General features: G+C 38.0%; 1 long non-coding RNA gene and 1 other non-coding gene across 2 annotated transcripts; one reads left to right on the top strand and one right to left on the bottom strand.

Annotated features, from left to right (window-relative positions):
- Positions 1–7,358: 7,358 nt before the first annotated feature.
- LOC145641192 (small nucleolar RNA R71) lies at positions 7,359–7,465 on the bottom strand. Its single transcript, XR_014115254.1, has one exon. It is a non-coding gene; the product is annotated as a small nucleolar RNA R71 (small nucleolar RNA).
- An 11,522-nt stretch (positions 7,466–18,987) lies between these two features.
- On the top strand, positions 18,988–19,825 carry LOC145640862 (uncharacterized). The gene is made up of 2 exons (XR_014114988.1): positions 18,988–19,029; positions 19,658–19,825. It is a non-coding gene; the product is annotated as an uncharacterized LOC145640862 (long non-coding RNA).
- Positions 19,826–21,177: the final 1,352 nt, after the last annotated feature.

Genomic DNA, 21,177 nt, shown 5'->3' with positions numbered 1-21,177 from the left:
CCTTTTGTACACTTTTATGATTATTTTATTTTTGCTTTTTTTTGCTATTTTAATCTTTTGAATTTGCTCAAGCTTTCTTTAGAATTGCAAAGGTTGCACACCATCCCATCCCAAGGTTAGTAGATGTAGGTTGAAAAAAGAAAGGTCTATCGTTAGATGAGGCTCAAAGTGGTTTATGAAGAAAGGATTGCATATTTGAAAGGTGAAAGGAGATATGATGTGGCTACAAGGGGTGCCTTAAATCATTGGTATACCTTGTGCTTAATTCGACATTTTTTTTTAATGTAATGCAATGAAATGATCATATAAGGAAATAAATGCTCATTTTATTAAAGGAAAATAAATAATGATCCTACAAAATAAATCTAAGGAGAATAAAAAGGTGCCTATGCTAGACTTATCGGGGAAAGGGTAAATAAGAAAGAAATAGAAAAAAAGGTCACGAAATCTTGTCGTTGAAGCTCGCCTCTTGTCTTGTGTTGTTTGCTTTATCATCACTCGCTTTTCTTGTAAACTGGAGGTATGGGAAGCTTGTTGTTATCAATCAAATGTTGGATAGCCTCCTTTAGCTTCCAACAGCTCTTAGTAGCATGACCCCTACCTTGATGGTACTTGCAGTGTTCGTCTGGATTCCAACTAGGCAATCTTTTCTTAAGTGGGGGATCTTGAATAGGTCCAATGGGAGTAATGATTCCCTTGGCATGGAGTCGATCGAAAGCCTCATCGTAGCTAATTCAAATAGGGGTAAATTCCCTTTTCAGTTGCTTTCGATTACCCATGGCTAGGATCTCACTAAGGTCAAAAGTACCAACACTATTACTAGAGTAGGTGTTTCCGGAAGAAGAAGGATAGTCGTTCTTTTTCCCTTTACAGCCACTGTTACTATTGTTACTAATCTTGGACTTCTTGTCGCGCGGAGGAACATGAAGGAGATTTGAATCAATGAGATCTTGAACACGATCTTTGAGGGCAAGACATACTTCGGTGGTGTGACCACGACCTCTATGGTATCGACAATAAGAATTTGGATCCCAATTGGGAAACCGTTTTTCAGGCGGAGGGTCTTGACTGGGACCAATGGAGTGGATAAGACCTTGATCGTGAAGACAGTCAAAAGCTTCATTGTAAGTCATTCCTATTGGTGTGTATTCTTCAATGGTCTGTTTTGCCCGTGGATTAGGAGCATTGAATTCTTCATTAAACCCTTGACGAGGATTTTGTTCGATGACCATCACCCGATTTTCTAATCCTTCTACCACCTTCAAGAGCATGGCAACGACATCTTGCAGTTTTCGAACATCCTCTTTCAGACTTGACGAGTCTTCCTTGGTATTATCTAAGAAAAGACTTTCATCCTCCTCAATCATGGCCACTTCATCGAGAGAGGTTATATAAGCTGTCTCGATCATGGGCTCTCCTACAGGTGTGATACGAAGTGATGGATCGAAGGATGTTTGATCTTCTTCGATGGCTAGAATCTCGGAAGTTTCATTATTATCGATCAGATCTTGAATAGCTTCTTTGAGTTTCCAACACTCCTCAGTGTCGTGACCCTTCCCTTGGTGATATTTGCTTTGCTTATTAGGGTCCTACTTAGGTGGCCTAGCTTTTGGAACTGGATCTTTGATGGGCCCTATGGGCATGACTAGTCCTTTGTGATGTAGTTTCTCGAAAGATGTTTCATAACTCATACCAAGTGGAGTGAACACTCTTTTTGACCTTTGGATTCGTGGTTTAGAGGCGTTCGTGGCATGTACTTCATTAATGGGAGAGGAAGAAAAAGGATGGTGATAAGTCAATATTTTATATACTTATTATCTCTTTTTATAACTAAATTGGGTATGATTTAGTATCTTTTTATACAAGTTTATGTGCATAATCAAGAAAATATAATTTGAATGGCCTAATTTGCAAAGTCTAGTATTTACTTCCTAATTCTATTATATTACAAAGCAATTCATTAATTCGTTGGATTCTTTTACTACAAGATTTTAATTTAGAAATTAAAGATAAAAAAGGCATTGAAAATACTGTTGCAGATCACTTATCTAGATTGGAAGTTGATAATAATTCTGATATACCTATAAATGAATCATTTCCTGATGAACAATTGATGGCAATTGCTAGTATTCCTTGGTATGCTGATTTAGTAAACTATCTGGTAAGTGGTATTATTCCTTCAAATCTAAGCTATCATCAGAAAAAGAAATTTTTGTGGGATGTTAAACATTATTTTTGGGAAGAGCCTTTGTTATATAAATTTTGTGCTGATAGTCTCATTAGACGATGTGTGCCTGAAGAAGAATATCATAACATATTGTATCATTGTCACTCTTTAGAGTGTGGTGGTCATTTTAGTACGAATAAGACAGTAGCTAAAGTTTGGAAATCTGGTTTTTATTGGCCTACTATGTATAAAGATGCTAGAGATTATGTTAGCAAATGTGATAGATGCCAACGAGTAGGTAACATATCTAAAATAAATGAAATGCCTATGAATATTATGCTTGAAGTTGAGTTGTTTGATGTGTGGGGAATTGATTTTATGAGCCCCTTTCCTTCTTCCCATAACAACAGATACATTCTAGTTGCTGTTGACTATGTTTCTAAATGGGTAGAAGCTATAGCTACTCACACTGATGATTCTAAAGTTGTTATGAAATTTCTTAAAAAGAATATTTTTTCTAGATTTGGTGTTCCTAGAGCAATTTTAAGTGATGGAGGCTCTCATTTTTGTAATAAGCCGCTTGATTCTCTTTTAAGAAAGTATGGGGTTAAACATAAAGTTGCATTAGCTTATCATCCTCAAACCAATGGTCAAGTAGAGCTTGCTAATAGAGAGTTAAAACAAATTCTAGAGAAAACTGTGAACATTTCTAGGAAGGATTGGGCTAATAAGATTGATGATTCACTATGGGCGTATAGGAAAGCCTTCAAAACACCTTTAGGCATGTCTCCTTATAAGCTAGTTTATGGAAAATCTTGCCATCTTCCCGTAGAAATAGAGCATAAGGCATTTTGGGCTATAAGGGAGTTAAACATGAACTTTAAGACTGCTGGGGCTAAGAGATTGCTACAATTGAGTGAATTAGAAGAGTTTAGGTTAGATTCTTATGAGAGCGCTAAAACATATAAAGAGAAAACTAAACTTTGGCATGATAAGCACATTAATCACAAGACTTTTGAAGTGGGACAGAAAGTTTTACTCTTTAACTCACGCTTGAAATTGTTTCCAGGAAAGTTGCGATCTAGATGGTCCGGTCCATTTACTGTTGTGAAAGTTTATCCATATGGTGCAGTTGAAATACAAGGAAAATCTGAAGTTTTCAAGGTGAATGGTCAGCGACTTAAACCTTACTTGGTTGATGAGATGGTGCCTACAGGAGTGACTTACTCCTTAGAAGAACCCACTGAAGATTAAGCACCAAAATAGTCAAGCTCGTGACTTAAAACACGCGCTTCTTGGGAGGCAACCCAAGTTCTTTTTCTTTTCCTTTTTTTGGTTTTTGTTTGTTTTTCTCGTTCCTGTTTTATCTTTTCTATCTATTTGTTCTGTTTTCTTGCAGATTAGAAAATAAGATGGTGATCTGGACACTTCTAAATGAAGAGAAGGGAATTACTGCTTTTCTAGCTATAGCCAGCACCTGGTAGAATCTGCTGTTTCAGGGATGTGGCTGTTATGTGGTGTACCTGCTGTTGAACAGAGTAGCTGCTACAAACACCAAGCCTCAAATTCCACCAGGTTGTCTCTTTCTATGCTTAGTTTTCTTTGTTTTTGTGTCCTTGGTTGCTATAAATACACCAATTCTCTGCTTTTCAATTCTGTTTATTAACATTGAGGACAATGTTTGTCCTTAAGTGTAGGGGAGAGGTCAGAAATTGCTGCAAATGCCCTCTGTATTTTGAGTTATACTTAGTTTTGTTATGTGTTGCCATGTATGAAGCATGGCTGGGATTTTGTGCAGGTTTGAATGACTTAAAAATTTTGATATATGCCTGTTTTAGGGGAAGTGCTGCCAAATTTTCTGCAGAATTTTCATGAAAAAAAAAAAAGAGTTTTGTTTTGATTGTTTCTAATTGACTTGTTTTGGATCAATAAAAAAAAATATACATGGTATGTAAAGATAGCATAAGTCCTTCATTGACATTGGTTGTGACATTTTTTGTGACTTTGTGGTAAGATGGATTGCTTTTCCCTTATGCGATGAATCCCGAAAGGAGGGCCACGAACCTCGTAAGACTCAATTTTCAACATATATATCCTTCTTCTTGATCGCTCAAATTGGGACTTGCATTTTAGCTTCCTGAGATCAAAGACCAAGGTGTATGAGAAATGATAAAGGCATTTTTTTTTTCTTTCATGATTAGAACCTTCAGAATTTAGGCTCACTCATATTTTTTCTTTTTTACATTTTCCTGTTGCTTAGCCCTGTTGTGCCGTAATATCCATCTTTTGGTTAACCCTACATTACAAGCTTATGGCCTTTACCTATGCCTTGCTAATAGGAGTAATGTTATTATTGAGTTATGTCTTAAGTTTTGTAATAGAAGGGGGAAGAAAAAAAAAATTTGAAAGTATGAAAAGAAAAGAAAAAAAAAATGAAATTGAGCCTCGAAAAAAAAAGTCTGAAAAGATGGGTTGAAAAAAATGAAAAAAAGTTGAAAAAAAAAGAGCAAAAATATCATACAATCGAAATAAGTTGAAAATGATGAAAAAAGGGTTATAGTTTAAAAATTGGAGTACGTTGATGATATATTGGTAAGAGTGAATATGATCTCTACTTTTAAAGATTGTGTATTACTCTTTTAGCTTGGCATTTTTACCACCACATTCCTAAATATTCACACCCTTAACCCTAGCCTCGTTACAACCATATGAAAGTCCTTTTGATCTATATATACTATTGGTCTACAAATTGGTGGAGGGTTAGATTTTGTGCAAGTCCTGACGAGGGTCATCAAACCGAAGAGAGGCATGAGCTAAACGGTTGAGCATCCCTAGGGTGGATTCAAATTTGGGGAAAAGAAGCGGTAAGAATGATTGGTCAATGAGGGTGATAATTCTTGTTTCGTATCAAACTTGATCCATCTCGTTGATTGTGACAATAATCTTATTTTGGAATGGAATCGAATTTGAAATTCTTGATATGACTTATTATTATTTGCTCAAGGACTAGCAAATCTCAAGTGTGGGGGAGTTGATAAGTCAATATTTTATATACTTATTATCTCTTTTTATGACTAAATTGGGTATGATTTAGTATCTTTTTATACAAGTTTATATGCATAATCAAGAAAATATAATTTGAATGGCCTAATTTGCAAAGTCTAGTATTTACTTCCTAATTCTATTATATTACAAAGAAATTCATTATAATGTGCATATATATTTGTTACTCACTTTTATCATACAAGTATATAACATGTTCCCATTGTATTTTTAATTAGGTGGAAGTTATAATTAGGCAGCAAATATTTTCAAGTGGCGGTGATCGTGAGTCAAAGCAAAGCCCACTATAATCCCACGAGCAAACTTCCACAATTAAGAGAATGTGGGTTGAAAACCCACTAAACTCAATACTCCCAAAAAGTGCAGTAGCGGCAAGAGGCAAAAAAAAAAAAAAAACCCACGATGAAACCCTCACAGCTCACAACTACTACTGTATAAATCACACAGCCACGCAGCAGATGAGGAGGGGGATGAGAAGACGCAGCAACACGAACACACACACGCAGGAGACGAAGAGCAGCGTTCAACCACTTCAATTGGAGTTTACTCTTCATCCTTTTAGTTTATGCAATTGGTTGATTTTGGTTTGATTTAATATGTTTATTAGTATCAATTCTTCATCAATTAGTTGTGTTTTCTTAATCTCCATGTCTAGCTAAATCTCTTTGTTCTAGGTTAGGGATGTAGTCCATTATAATCTATCAATGAATTGAATTACTTTGTTTGGGTTTGATTTATATAATTGCAATTTGATAATCTTGTTTTAATTCGTACTCTTAATCTGGCCAATTGATTGTATGTTTAAGGTATTGGATTATTAGCGGAAGTGAAATTTCAATACTAGTTCGTGGGATTATCAAACGTCAAGTAGTATAATTTTAGGAATAGTTATACACTTGGGGTGGTCTTTTTGAATTCCTATTCTTAATGAGTTTATTTCAATTGTTGTGATCACGGAAGTAGACATAATGTTGATTTAAATATGCGTTTTCTACCTTGGAAGAGGAGATTACATACTTTTGGTAATTCGATCATTGTTATGTTATATATGTTCAACCCTGCAATTAGTTTAATTTCATTATAGAGTAATTGGCGAAACCCGAAACCTAGAACTACTTCTTATTATTGTCTATCGTTTTATTAGTTTGCAAGCCTTAATCGTTTATAGTTTAGTACTACTTTTCTCATATTTTTGTCATCTAAATAATATTCTAGTTTCTTAATTTGGTACTTGAGTAGACCTCCTTGTGGATACGATACCTTGCTCACCCTATATTTACTGTAATTGACCCGTACACTTGCGGTAGATTTAGACCCGACCAAGTTTTTGGCGCCGTTGCCGGGGAGGCAATAATTCAATATCATACCGTAGAAACTTTCGTATTAGTTTAGACTTTATTTTTATTTCTGCTAGTTTAGTTTCTGTTTTGTGTTGTTGGCAGTTTGTTAAAAAAGAAAAAAATTTGTTACTGCTACTGCACACAGCAACAGTTTACAGGAGAAAAAAAAATCTGCAATTTTTTTTTATTTTTTTTATTTATTTTGAGTTTCTGTTTTCGATATTCTGTTTCAGCATTATACTCTACTTTTTATGGTTATTTTTTAGTGTATGCCACGTACTAATCGTTCTTTAATCCCTTTTGATCCAGAAATCGAAAGAACGTTGCACGCGTTAAGGAGACTCCAGATTTCTGAACAAGAATCTTCCATTCCCAACTTGGAGTCGCTTTTCTCAGAAACTGAAAACATGGTAGAACCACCAGCTAAGATGTTGCGTGAGTATGCAATGCCCGATGCTAGTTCAACCTCTGCAAGTATAGTAAGACCTTCTGTCCAAGCTAATAATTTTGAACTTAAGCCTGCGTTAATTCATATTGTTCAGCAAGATCAGTTTGGTGGGTCACCAGCTGAATGTCCATTAGAACATTTAGCTAATTTTCTTGAAAAATGTGATACCATTAAGATAAATGGTGTAAGTGAAGATGCTATTAGACTTAGGTTGTTTTCATTTTCACTTAGAGATAAGGCAAGAAAATGGTTGTCCTCTAAATCATCTGATCCTTTTACCACTTGGACTTCTTTATCTCAAGCTTTTCTAAATAAATTTTTCCCACCTGCTAAAACGGCTAAATTGCGCAATGATATTACTAATTTCACTCAAAATGAATTAGAGTCATTATATGAGTCTTGGGAAAGGTTTAAAGATTTGCAACACCAATGTCCTCACCATGGAATACCTAATTGGCTACTTGTGCAAACTTTTTATAATGGCTTAAATCACTCTATTAGAAGTACTATAGATGCTGCAGCAGGTGGTGCTTTAATGAGTAAGACTACTGAAGAGGCTAATAAGTTATTATAAGAACTTGCTTTTAACAATTATGGTTGTTCTAGTGAAAGATCAGTTGCTAAAAAGAGTACAGGGATGTATGATGTGGATGGTATTAACATGTTAAATGCTAAGGTTGATAATTTGACTAAAATTTTCAGTAAAATGAGTAATGTTAGTCTTATCTCCAGTCCGGATTTGTCTTGTGATAATTGTGGGGGTGCACATGCTAGTAGTGATTGTCTTAATTTTGAACAAGCTCAATATGTTTCTAATTATAATCGATCACAAAATGACCCCTACTCTAATACTTATAACCCTGGCTGGAAGAACCATCCTAATTTTTCTTGGAGAGATCAAGGAAACCAAGGTAATAACCTTAGACCACAAAATCCACCTGGTTTCCCTCAAAGACAACAACCATAACAAGAGAGACCCTCATGGGAATTGGCTATTGAAAAACTTTCTAATACTACTTCTGAGAGAATCATAAAATTGGAAAATAAGGTTGATCAATTAGCTAATTCAAACAAAAATGTGGAAGTTCAGTTAGGCCAATTGGCTAATGCTATTAATTCTAGAAACCAAGGAACTCTGCCTAGTCAAACTGAGGTTAACCCTAAAGAGCAATGCAAAGTTGTAACCTTAAGAAGTGGTAAAACCCTTGATGATGTAACTGTTCAAGCCAAGGCTAAAGAAGTAATTGATGAAAATGCCGAAGTTGAACCTGAAAGGAAACCTGAACTAGGCAGTGATGGTTCTAATCCTACCCCTATTCCTGTTAAGCCTTATGTACCTCCCATTCCTTTTCCCCAAAGGCTTAAGAAAAATAAAGTGGATCATCAATTTGAAAAATTTCTTAAAATGTTTAAGCAATTGCAAGTTAATATTCCGTTTGCTGATGCATTGATGCAAATTCCTTCATATTCTAAATTTCTTAAAGAAATCATGTCTAAAAAGAGGAAATTGGAAGATTATGAAACTATTGCTTTGAGTGAAGAATGTAGTGCTGTAATTCAGAATAAGCTTCCTCCTAAATTAAAAGATCCTGGCAGCTTTTCTATTCCTTGCACTATTGGTGATGTCAATTTTTCTAAAGCTTTATGTGACTTAGGTGCAAGTGTGTCTCTAATGCCATTGTCTATTTACAAGAAGCTTGGTTTAAATGATTTAAAACGCACTACTATTTCTTTGCAACTTGCTGATAGGTCTGTTAAATATCCTCTAGGTGTAGTAGAAAATGTGCTAATGAAAGTTGGTAAATTCATTATACCTGTTGATTTCGTTATTCTTGATATGGATGAGGATGTTGACGTGCCTATTATTCTAGGAAGACCATTTTTGGCTACTGCTGGTACTGTAATTGATGTTAAAAATGGCAAGTTAACTTTTAAAATTGGTGAAGAAGAGGTGCAATTCAATTTATTTAAATCTGCCAAATATCCTTCTTTTACAGACCATGTGTTTAGAGTTGATGTGCTTGATGAATTAAATAAAGAAACGATTGATTCTATTTCTACAGATACCCTTGAAGTGTGTCTAACAAGTGCAGGTACATCCCATAATGATGATATTGAGGTGTTGGCCAATGCTTTAGAGGCATGCCCTCCATGGAAGAAAAGAGGTAATCAATTTGAGAAACTCGAGAAAGGTAATCCTCTTCCTCCTCCCTCTACTGTGCAAGCACCTACTTTAGAGTTAAAGCCTCTACCATCACATCTTAAATATGATTTTCTAGGTGAAAATGATTCCTTGACTGTGATTGTAAATGCTTCAATATCTGATGAACAATTAGATAAACTTTTGCGTGTTTTAAGAGAAAGAAAGAAATCAATTGGTTGGACTATTTCTGATCTTAATGGAATAAGCCCATGTGTTTGTATGCATAAGATTTTGCTAGAAGAAGATTATAAACCTGTTGTTCAAAATCAAAGAAGATTAAACCCTAACATGCAAGAAGTAGTTAAGAAAGAAGTTTTAAAATGGTTAGATGCAGGAATAATTTATCATATTTCTGATAGTCCTTGGATTAGTCCTGTACAAGTGGTACCTAAAAAAGGTGGAATGACTGTTGTGCCTAATGATAATAATGAATTAATTCCCACTAGAACAATAACTGGCTGGAGAGTTTGCATAGACTATAGAAAACTTAATAGTGTAACTCGAAAAGATCACTTCCCTTTGCCATTCTTAGATCAAATGTTAGAGAGAGTTGCAGGTTATGACTATTATTGTTTTCTTGATGGATATTCTGGTTTTAATCAAATTTCTGTTGCTCCTAATGATCAGGAGAAGACTACCTTTACCTGTCCTTATGGTACATTTGCTTTTCGTCGTATGCCTTTCGGTTTATGTAATGCTCCAGCTACCTTTCAGCGTTGTATGATGTCTATTTTTTCTGATTATATAGAGAAAATTATGGAAGTGTTTATGGATGATTTTTCTGTTTTTGGATCATCTTTTGATAATTGTTTAGCTAACCTTTCTCTGATTTTGCAACGTTGTGAAGAGACTAATTTAGTTTTAAATTGGGAAAAGTGTCATTTCATGGTACAAGAAGGTATAGTGCTTGGGCATAAAATTTATGCAAAAGGAATTGAGGTAGATCGTGCGAAAATAGAAGTAATTGAAAAACTCCCACCTCCAATTAATGTTAAGGGCATTAGAAGTTTCTTAGGCCATGCGGGTTTGAGTCAAGTGCCCAGGTCAGATAACAACCAGGCGGATGCATTGTCCAAATTGGCATCATCCGCATGTTGTGATACGCCTAGGTCAGTATTTTGGGAAGTTCTTAAAAAGAGAAGTATATATGAAGAGCCCATTGGAATCCTGGACCGAAGCTCTACCTGGATGGATGGCATCCGAGCATATTTAACAAACGGCACACTTCCTGATTCACCACAGGAGGCAGCCGTCATGAAGAAGCGAGCAGCAAACTTCGAGTTGAGAAACGGAGAGCTCTTTAAGGCGTGTTTCCTTAAACCTCTATTGAAGTGTGTTACCCTAGAAAAGGGGAAAGAAGTTCTTGAAGAATTGCATGCTGGATACTGTGCTTCTCATATAGGCGGCAGGTCCCTATCCGTCAGAGTCAGGCGGCATTACTTTTGGCCTACTCTTGAAGCAGGCGCTAAAGAGTTGGTGAAGAGATGTGACAAATATAAGAGGTTTGGCAAGCTTATTTACCGCCCGGCTAATGACCTGACAGCAATCCACAGCCCAGTCCCGTTTGCTAAATGAGGCATGGATATCTTGGGTCCTTATACGCCTGCTCCAAGCGGAAAGCGCTATATTTTGGTGGTTGTGGATTATTTTACCAAATGGGTAGAAGCTGAGCCGTTTAAGAACATCAAGACAAAGGATGTCATCTCTTTTATTTGGAAGAATATCATCACCCGGTTCGGGGTACCTATGTCTATGGTGTTTGATAATGGCCCTCAGTTTGAAACGCCTCACCTTTAGACTTGGTTGGGAGATCAGGGTATCTCACATTGTTTTGCATCAGTCGGCCGACCCCAAGAAAACGGCCAAGTTGAAGCCTTCAACAAGCTTATCTCAGACGGCATAAAAAAGAAAATTGAAAGAGCCGGTAGCTTATGGGCAGAAGAGCTAATTCATGTCCTATGGCCATCCGGACGACTGCCAAAGGGGCAACCGGTGAAACCCCATTTCTTATGGTATACGGTGCTGAAGCCGTCTTGCCCATTGAACACTACGAGCCGACTCTCAGAGTCATGCTTTATGATGAAGAGGCAAATTGGGAGGCCATGCGGCTAGCATTGGACTCCCTCCCGGAACGCAGGGGCAATGTTGCCCTGTGCCATGAGATATAGCATCTGAGAATGACCAGAGCCTACAACAAGAAAGTATGCAAGCGTCCTTTGAAAGTTGACGACTTTGTGTTACGTAAAATGAAGGCAACCGGTAGGGCCAATGAAGCTGGAAAGCTAACTCCTAATTGGGAAGGCCCCTACCGGATTTATGAAGAAGTAAGGGATGACACTTACCGTCTTGAAACTCCAGACGGCCGGCGTCTACCTAGAACTTGGAATGTAGATAACTTAAAAAAGTACTACTTCTGAGAAATGTAAATTTTTTGTAAACAGTGAGTCCATCAATGAGAAATCAGGCTTTGTTTGCAAAATGGTTTTGCTATCTTTATAATTACTTATCCGCCTGGGTTATTCTCAAACGGAACTTTTGCTTAACTATCTAAGTTTGAAACTTAGTGTAGATACAATTACTTATTGGCCTGGGTAATACTAAGACGAGCTACTTGTTTAACCAACTAAGTTTGATAATTAGTGTAATTTAATGTTATAATTACCATTCCGCCTGGGTAATACCCAGACGGACTAATTGCTTAACCAACTAAAATTGACATTTGGTGTAAATATGATATCGCATGGCCAATGGCCAGCTTAAAAAACTAAGTACAAAAACGCTTAGTGGCTATACAACCGGTCTCAAAAAAGACCAAAGGCCAAATGGCCGGATGGTTGCTTATTTTATAAAACCGCCTGTCCCAACATGGACAATGGCGTTCGGCGACACCCCTCCGGGTGCAATCGTTGCAGAGAATAGACTCTTCGTCAGCTCTACGTACCTATGCAGACGACAAAGATTGAACGATCAAATTGGTCAACTCATAGCCGTCTGACCAGAATAATCTACGAGAAACGATTAAGTTACCGAATACCAGATGCCCCGAGGCATCAGTCGGTTGCTGGCTGAAGTTTCCGCTTAGACTATTTATTCCAAAGTTGCACTCTCTCTCCCAATTGGGGCATTAGAAGATTTGTGTAATGGCTATGTAATAATCCTAGACGGAATATTACCGTCTGGTTAGGAGACTCGAAGCACCCGTTCTAATGGTCGGCTGTGCACTTGGTTTGGGACAATCACCATTGTGATTGATTAGCCTTAAAACACCTCATACTTCTCCAAGTGTCAAGTGTTTTCAAGCCAATCAATCAATTTGAAATGAAACCAACCACACAGCCGTCCAGGGGCAAGAGCACCCGGATTGCAAATTGCCGCATGCTTTTTTAAGTTAGGCAAAATATTAAAGAACTGCAGTACATACGCAAAATTAAAATTGAAAAATTCAAACACAAATATATATAAATAACCGACTGAGTCGGAATACTTCATATTAAAAATGGCACAAAGGCTAGAATAATTGTTAGCCGGAATAACATCCGGAGAAGAAGCAAATGAAAATGATTGTTAACCAACTCTACAGTTGGTAAAAATACAACATTGCTCGGCATACAAGCCGGCAAAGAAAAGAAGTTGGCATACTGCCGCTGAATTTGGGGGGGCTTTCCTAAGGCTAAGGTGGAAGCTGCTGCTCCGGCTGGTCTTGGCCGGTTGGGAGGGCTTCAGATTGGTCATCAGCTACTTGAGGCTGATTACCTTCATTTCGCTCTTCCTCCGCCGGCTCCTCATTGTCTTACACTTCATACCCTTGCTCGGCAACCCAGTCTTGGAAGCGAGGCGAAGGAGCCTCACCCATCACTTGGGCATCATACACCGCTGTGGAGTAATCATACCTAAGCTTGTAGACCTCGAAGTCTACATCTGGGTAGAGCAGCCCCCAGGCTATCTTCAGGCGAGCTTCGTTGTCCCGCTCGTTCTCTTCCATCAGTCGTTTTTGCTCCTGGGCGATCTCATCCGACTGCTTGTTCCGCAGTTTGACGATCTCGACCCCCAGACGGGAGACGTCTGCCCGGAGTTGGGCGTTTTCCTTGTCAGCATCTTCTAATTCCTTGAGTTCAGATTTGGCATCTTTCAGTTTTTGCTCAAGGTCATTAGCCCCGCTGTTGGCCTCATCATTTGCAGTCGTCAAGCTCCGGACCAGCTCCTCCTGTTTCAACTCTACTGCTTTAATCTCTAAATCACACATATAATTAGCATATTCAGCAGAATTGAGGTTTTCAAGGGCCCTCCGTTTGGCGTCATTTACCTCTTCCTGTTTCCGCCTTAAAGGGCCTCGGAGTCCGTCCACTCTCAGCATTACCTGAGAAAAGAGCAGCCGGATTATGGCATACTTAGTTAAAATAAAGAAAAGATATCAGGGTTAAGGTGGGGATTCTTTACCTCAGCCAGCTGGCCCATTATCCGGTCGAAGTCCACTACCTGCGGATCAGGTATTGAATTCTTCTCTGACCGGGTGAGGGTCCTCACCATCCGTTTTGCAAAACCAGCAAGATCCGGCTCGTCGGATGTAAGATCTGCACCAAAAGTAGAAGTACTCTGTGAGAAGGAAGCATCATAGTTAGCGTTCATCCGTTGCCGGCTGCTGACTGAACCCCATGAGGGGTCTACCTTAGTCTTGACTCTCATGAAGTCAAGTGGCCAAGGTATTTCAATCTTTCCCTTACCTTGGGTTTCCAGATAGGGCTTAGGAGCCTCATCCTCCCCGGTTGTTGCCGCACCGGCTGCAACATTAGGTGGCGGGCCACCCTTCGATGCCGTGGAGGCATCCGACGCATTTTGCTGCGAACGCTCTGAGCCTTCGCTCAGAATCTTCATTGCAGCAGGGGATTTGCCACCGGTCGTGGGACGATCGGTTTTGGCAGTAGAGCTTGACCGGGGAGGGTCCTTTCTGGCGGCCTTAGCAGCCGGAGCCTTTTCTAGATCTTCTCCTTGCCTTTTGAAAAGCTTGGAGAAGGATCGTGGCACACATTTTGCAGAGTCTTGCAAATTAAAAAGTTAAGTATACCCAACCGGCAAACTGCCTTTGTAATATATATATATATATATATATATATATATATATATATATATATATATATATATATATATATATATATATATATATATATATATGCTAAGGCAGGCGGTCTTACCCTGCCTTTCTTGGACTCTTTGGCATCAACGACTGCTTTCTTTGCAATAGCCGCCTCCTTGCGCAGTAGCGCCGCTGACTTAGCCGGGATTTTGGCTGGGTCAACCATCTTCAAGGTGTCGGCTGCACAAAGAAAATAAGAGTTAGAAGAAATTATGGAAAGTTGTAATGTAAAAATTAAGTTACAAACATTCAGAATGAAGTGGATCTACCCTTGGGAAACATGGGGCTTAACCCACAGGCGGACAAGAAGCATTCGTCCTTGAAGTAGTCCGGGTGGGGGATCCCGTTTTTTGGAACTATAATATGAGTCCCATCCCCCATGGGCTCAGTAGTGGTTTCAAAGAAACCCGGCTCCATTATTTTCTCCTGGGTCCTAGCAGAGAGCGCCGGGAGGGGCATTTCCTGCCCAGAAGAACCAGTTCCTTGTTGTACCGGCGCAGTGTCCGGTTGTGTCTCAGAGTTGGAGAAGAAATCAAATAAAACTTATCTTTCCACCCTGACCACTTGGAAACCTTGTCCAAACTCATCAAGTTTTGGGGCAAGGTAGAAAGAGTGTACCATGCCCCATGACCGCCTGGTGCCTTGCTTAAGTAATGCATATGAGCGAAGGCGAAGAAGCTAGGAGCTAAGTTCTAGAGCTCGCAGGCGGCAATGTAACTTAAAATGTTCACCCATGAGTTGGGGGTGAGCTGCCAAACTCCCAGATCATACCCCTTTAGGATTTTCCTAATCCCGGTTTGGAGGGGGAACCGGAGGACGACTTCTATAACCGCCTCGTAGCAGACAAAGTAGTGGTCTGCATTATCAATGTCATCGTCCCATGCCATTACTACATCAGCAGGCGGGACGATAATATCCCACCCCTTTCCAAAGGGGTGCTTCTCTTTGAAAGCCCTAAAACCACTCTTTAACAGTGCAATGTCACCTGGAAGCATTCTAATTCTTTTAGGGTTGGGGTTGTCAGCGACTTTTGGCGGCTGCTGATAGGCATCCGCAAAGTTATCCTGGTCAGAGCCAGAAGTTTCGGCCCTCAAACTTTCACCGGCCTCATCATCGCCGGATCCATTAGAGGAGGCGGCTTCTTCACTGCCTTCCTCCCGTACGTCCGAGCTCCCGGAAGAAGAGGGAGCCTCTTCAGAACCACTCTCCTCCAAATCCTCATGTTTCCCATCCGGAACAATCTCATCGGCTGGCCCTGCCATAGTGCACCGGCTCCTAGAATTTTTGGCCGTCTGTTTGACTCTAGCCATTGTGTCCTGCACAGACATAGAGAGGGAGGAATTCGGAGATGAGCACAGCAATTCTGACAGTCCAGAAAAGGCACCCCCTGTTCTAGACTCAGCCGTTCAGGGGTACCGGCTCAGTGTCCTAGGCAGTGCCGAGTGTGTGGATTGAGAACTCATTTTTACTGCTAAACTATGTATACAGGCGGAGAAAGAATGTATACAAGTTGAAAAAGAGAAAAGCTAAAGATGGTACAGGCGGTTACCTTACTTTAGCTCTAAAAAATCTGAAAAAAGCTACAGACGGTGAACCGGGTGTTGCAACGTTAGCACGCGGGAATCCTGAAAATTCTGACGCAGATGGAAGCAGAGAATCTCTCTCTAAAATTCTCCTTTTTCTCTCTCTAGAAAGTCAAAGAAAATGAAATAGTGAGAGAAAGGAGGGGGGTAAACTTCTATTTATAGAAGAGTTAAATAGGGGCATTCCCGTTTGAATTTCAAATTACTATCCATTTTTACTGTTCACCCTTGATGGGTGGACACGTGTCACAGGTGTCACGTGACATGCACGTGACCCCTGTGAGGGGCAAATGTTTAGGGTAAAAATACCCTAGACAGGTGGACCAATGAGAGGAGGCCACATGGTGAGCTCAGGATGGCTCAAGTGGCCCAATATCCTCTTGACACGTGGCCCCCTCAGATAAGCTTCTGAAATGGCAGCCTTCAAGCTAGGGCCCAAATCCCTAGAAGCGCCGTAAAACGGCACAACCCACTAAAATCTAGGTCAAGTGACCTATATAGGGGCACATTCTCCAACGACCCTATAAATAGGGAGATATTTCCCCATTTTGGGGACACATTCAATCAGTTATTACACCTACATTCTTTCTCATCAGAGAAACACCTGAGCTTGGAATCCAAGCAGATCCCCACCTAAATTTCTGCACTCTTTATTCTCTTTCAAGTTACTAACTTGATCTTCGGAGGCGGAGCTCCAACCACCCGGAGTCTCCGTTGTTTTGCAGGTATAACTCAGCCGGACCAATCTTTGTGACGTAACTCTCCCGAGGGACAAAAACACCCAAAACACCCCTCTTCCTCCTCATCAGATGAGATGTCTATAACAATCGAAGTTGGAGGTGGATTTGGATTTGATATCTCCATAAGTGAACTGTCTTCCTATTATTATGTTCCCCATTTTCTGCTTGATTTCCCCTGAAGAAGAAGAAAAAGAAGAAGAAGAAGAAGAAGAAGAAGAAGAAGAAGAAGAAGAAGAAGAAGAAGAAGAAGAAGAAGAAGAAGAAGAAGAACTTTTGGACTGATGACCTGGTGGAGGAATATTCCCTACTGGATTGTTATAATAATAATCGTGGTATGGAAGGTGCAAATGCTGATAATGTGCTTTTTCAACCCTGACAAGGTAATTGGTTAAGAAAGCATAATCTAGGTACCATTGACCATAATAATCCTTGTATTTGTGGTAGTTTGGAATGTCTCCTGGAAGATAAAAGTCAGAAAATCTTTCTTTAACAGCAAGATAAGGAGGCTCTTCTGGGAGACAATGAACAATCATAAGTGAAACACGGTCAGGGGTATCATAAAATCTATCTCGTAAGACATTACTCATATAAAAACAAAAATATCGGATTCTTTCTACATAATCATAAGGGTGTTCATTATGTTTCTTAATGAGTGTGCCCAACTGAGTGAATTTGCTAGGTAAGATTGGCATCCTGTAAAGGAAAAGACTTAGAAAAGAATTCCCTTCCCAAAAAAAAAAATAAATAAATAAATAATACAGTTCTCGCATGAAGTAGGTTCAATGTTCAATCAAACAATTTCAATCATTCCTAATCACATGCTCACAAGTAATACAAAAACATAATTAAACATCACAACCTAAATATTAATGCATACAAGAACATGATTATCTCTAACTTATAGAACCAAATTTCTTTCCTGCCCAATCTCACCAACATGCTTTTCAAAAGCTATTAACACATGATACTTACCTTAATCCTTGCTTTCCTGCAAAATGAACAACCTAAAAATATTTTTGACTCCTTTATAGTTAAAATTTTCAAAATTAAATAAGAAAGAAGGCAAAATTTTCGGACCTCCCTAAAAAAAATTCAAACCTTCCCTCTTAAAAAAGAAAATATTCGGACCATTTAAATAAATAAAAAAAATTTCGGCCCCTTTTTTTTAAAAAAAAAAAATCGAACCAAATAAAAAAAAATTTGGTTTTAAATTAAATAAATAAATATTTAATCTTCCCAAAATAAAATAATTAGAATAAAATAAAAATTAATTCTCTAAAAGTTTTACCAATAAATAAGTACTTGTCCAAGTTTACAATTAAAACACTTTAAAACACGTTTTTAGCTTTAGTGGTAATAAAATCTCAACCAAAGCTCCCAGATACCACTTAACACCCTAGAAATTCCTTCCTTTTAAAATACCTATTTGGCCCTGTTTAAAACTTTAAATAGGAATATCTAAGACATTACCGCCACCGTGATAACGGTTAAGGCAACTATCAAAGACACACAATGGAAGACTAATTTCAAAACATTTCAAACCAAGTCAACATTGAAAATCAAACAACGAAATTAAAGTCAAACCAAAGTCAAACGAAGTAAAATAAACTCAACCTACAACTTGGAACCATTATAGGCCCTTATTAAAACAAAAACGAAATTCAAAACCCTTTTCGTTAGTCACACATAATAAATAAACACTACTGCAAAATCTGGAAAAAGGACCCCTTATATAAAACCCGTCATCTAAATAATGGGTATGTTTGATATAGGAGATCTAATATTAGAGATAACGGGTCTCTTATGTGCAGCAGGTCCCACCAATTTATTAAGAGGAGATACAAGAGACCCGTTGTGAAACCTATCGGGTCTCTAAAATGCGGTAGGGCCCACTAATTTTGGGATGGAAAAAAACAATAGAATTCTATGAGACCCGTTGTCAGACTTATGGGTCTCTTACCTTCTTAATTATTTTATATCATAGCTTATATTTCGTGGCTTTATTTCCTCCACTCCCATAACTGACTCTTTATCTCTTCCCTTCTCTCTCTCTGATTTCATTCTTAGTTATCAACGCCCCTTTTCTAAAGCCCATACATTGAAATCATCTTTGTTATTCTATCTTCATTACCTTTGTCAATAACAATCTTCATTACCTAAATTTATAAATACTGAAGTAATTTGAGCATGCATTAATGGCGATGGAAGAAGATTCAATTGAACAAGTAGTAATTGAGAGGAGAGAGATTGAGAGCTCTTAGAACAACTCAAGAGCCTTTCAAAACCCCAGATGATGATACGTCACAACCAATAAACAACTCCAAGGATGGAGATGTTGGTAACAGTGAACACAGGTTTTTTATTCTATTTATACTCTCAATTTTTTCTTTACATTATATTGATTATAATCCTTTTGTTGGATCTATTGAAAAATCATGTGATTGTGTAATTTGCGCTCTAATCATTGAGATCCGGATCAAATTTTTCGAGATAAGGTCCGTAGATCTATATGAGAAAGGTCGGAAGATTGTGTAGTAGTAGAATTTGCAGTTTTTTTGGTGGGTAAAAACAAGTTTTTTCAAGGTGGTCGTTTGATTTTGGATTTTGGGTGAGTATGGTTTTATGGGGGTTGTTCTGGTGTAGCTTTAGATTGTTTTTGGCGGTGAGGCAGTGGCGGCGGCTAGGGTATTTAGGAGGGTTGGGCCGTCAAGGATGGTTTATATGGGTGTGAAGGCAGTCTAGTGGTGTTGAATTGTTGGTGTATTGTTCTGATCTTTATCTGGTTTGTATTTTTTTTTTAGTTTGAATGTTAAATTAGATTATTGCTCTTCATTTTACTGAATCTTGACTTGTTTATTGGCTCTTAGTTTAGCAAGACATACTTTAATTTCATATAACTACATAACATTTTGCATAATTGTTCCTAATATTGTTATATTATTTGGCATAATTATTCCTAATATTGTTTATATCATTGGACAGGTTATGCTATTGATAATCATGGAAGGAATACGAAGTACAAGATACACTATTAATGTATGGTTGTATGGAGTATATACTTGTAAATTATTCAATAAGCTACCACTTGTAAATTCTAGTAATTAATTTGTAAATTTCAATAATTAATAAATGTCAGTTTGTTTAATTATATATTCAAAGTTTGCATTTTCAGTAATCTGCCAATTTAATAAAGCAATGAAATTCAAATTTAAAAATGCTACGTATAATAAAAAATCACGAGATATTTTTTTTTAAAAAAAAAAAGAAGAAAGAGACTTGTTATGTAGTATATAGGGTCTGTTTGATACCCCACCGAAAAGACATGTTATGTTTAATAACGGGTCTCTTATCCTTCTAAATAATTTTTCAAAGTACTAGTCTGACAAACCTTACTTCTTAATTAACGGGTCTGTTATGTTTTTAAAACAGACCCCTCCAAAGAGGCGGTTTATTTATCTGACAGACCCCTTAGCTAGAGACCCGTTGTTTGGCGGTTTGTAAAGCATTTTTCAACGAGTCTCTTTGCTAATTTTTGTAGTAGTGAAAGTCATAAATAATTAAAGCAATAACACATTCATATACTTATAGAAACTAGCATGATTTGCTCTTCACTCATGCTCATTCATGAAAATGATTCATCACTTGAAAAGCTTATCTCTACTTGTTTCCACTACTCTCCATTAAAAATGGGTCATCATAGGGCCAAGGTAAAGACAATGCCAACAAACACACAAAACTCACAATCAGCAAAGCTGAGAACATAAGCGTAATTAACACACTAACATATAATTTCCAATCAACACACAACTTACCTCGTTGCACCTGTGTTTCAAGCATACAACATTCAATAAAAGTTTTCAGTAGACACTACATAATTTATTTAATGTTGACTACGCATCGAACGAGTTTCCCCCTTAACCTCCCCCAAATAAATTTAAGGTTACTGACACGGGAGCTAACCATGCCAGCATCAATAACCACTCGTAAGTGGCGGAATTCCTGCGCATAATGATAATAAAAGGAATGTACAGCGTCCTGTACTCCAGTAGAAGTTATGGTTAAATATCAAACCCCATAACTCCCCCCATATGTTCATACTTAAGGTATATACGTTCCAAGAGTTTTGGTGCGTAATCTCTTTCACTTTATGTTATTTACAGATTATTAAACTTGGTGATGACTCTCAAACCATAATCATTCAATCAACAATAATTATTCAATCAATCAAATATACCAATTTCATTCTTAAATAATTAGCGACCACATAATATTTAATGTTGAATCCTTTTTAATTCTACCTCGATGCCAATGACACCTTAAATGCATAAAGCGCCTGTAGACACCCATTTGTGTCTCCCCAAAACCAAACCCAGTGATGAGTCTTTTCACGTCGAATCATAATCGAATAAAGTGAAAGTGTAGAAAGTTTAGCGTTGCGGAAAGTTTTAATTTATTTTCTCTTCTCACTGTTTTTGAAAACCTATTTTAAGAAAACAGCCAAT

This window comes from Chenopodium album, chromosome 7 (assembly GCF_948465745.1).
Source record: "Chenopodium album chromosome 7, dcCheAlbu1.1, whole genome shotgun sequence".
In the NCBI taxonomy this organism is placed as follows: domain Eukaryota; kingdom Viridiplantae; phylum Streptophyta; class Magnoliopsida; order Caryophyllales; family Amaranthaceae; genus Chenopodium; species Chenopodium album.
This window is presented reverse-complemented; position numbering and strand designations above follow the sequence as displayed.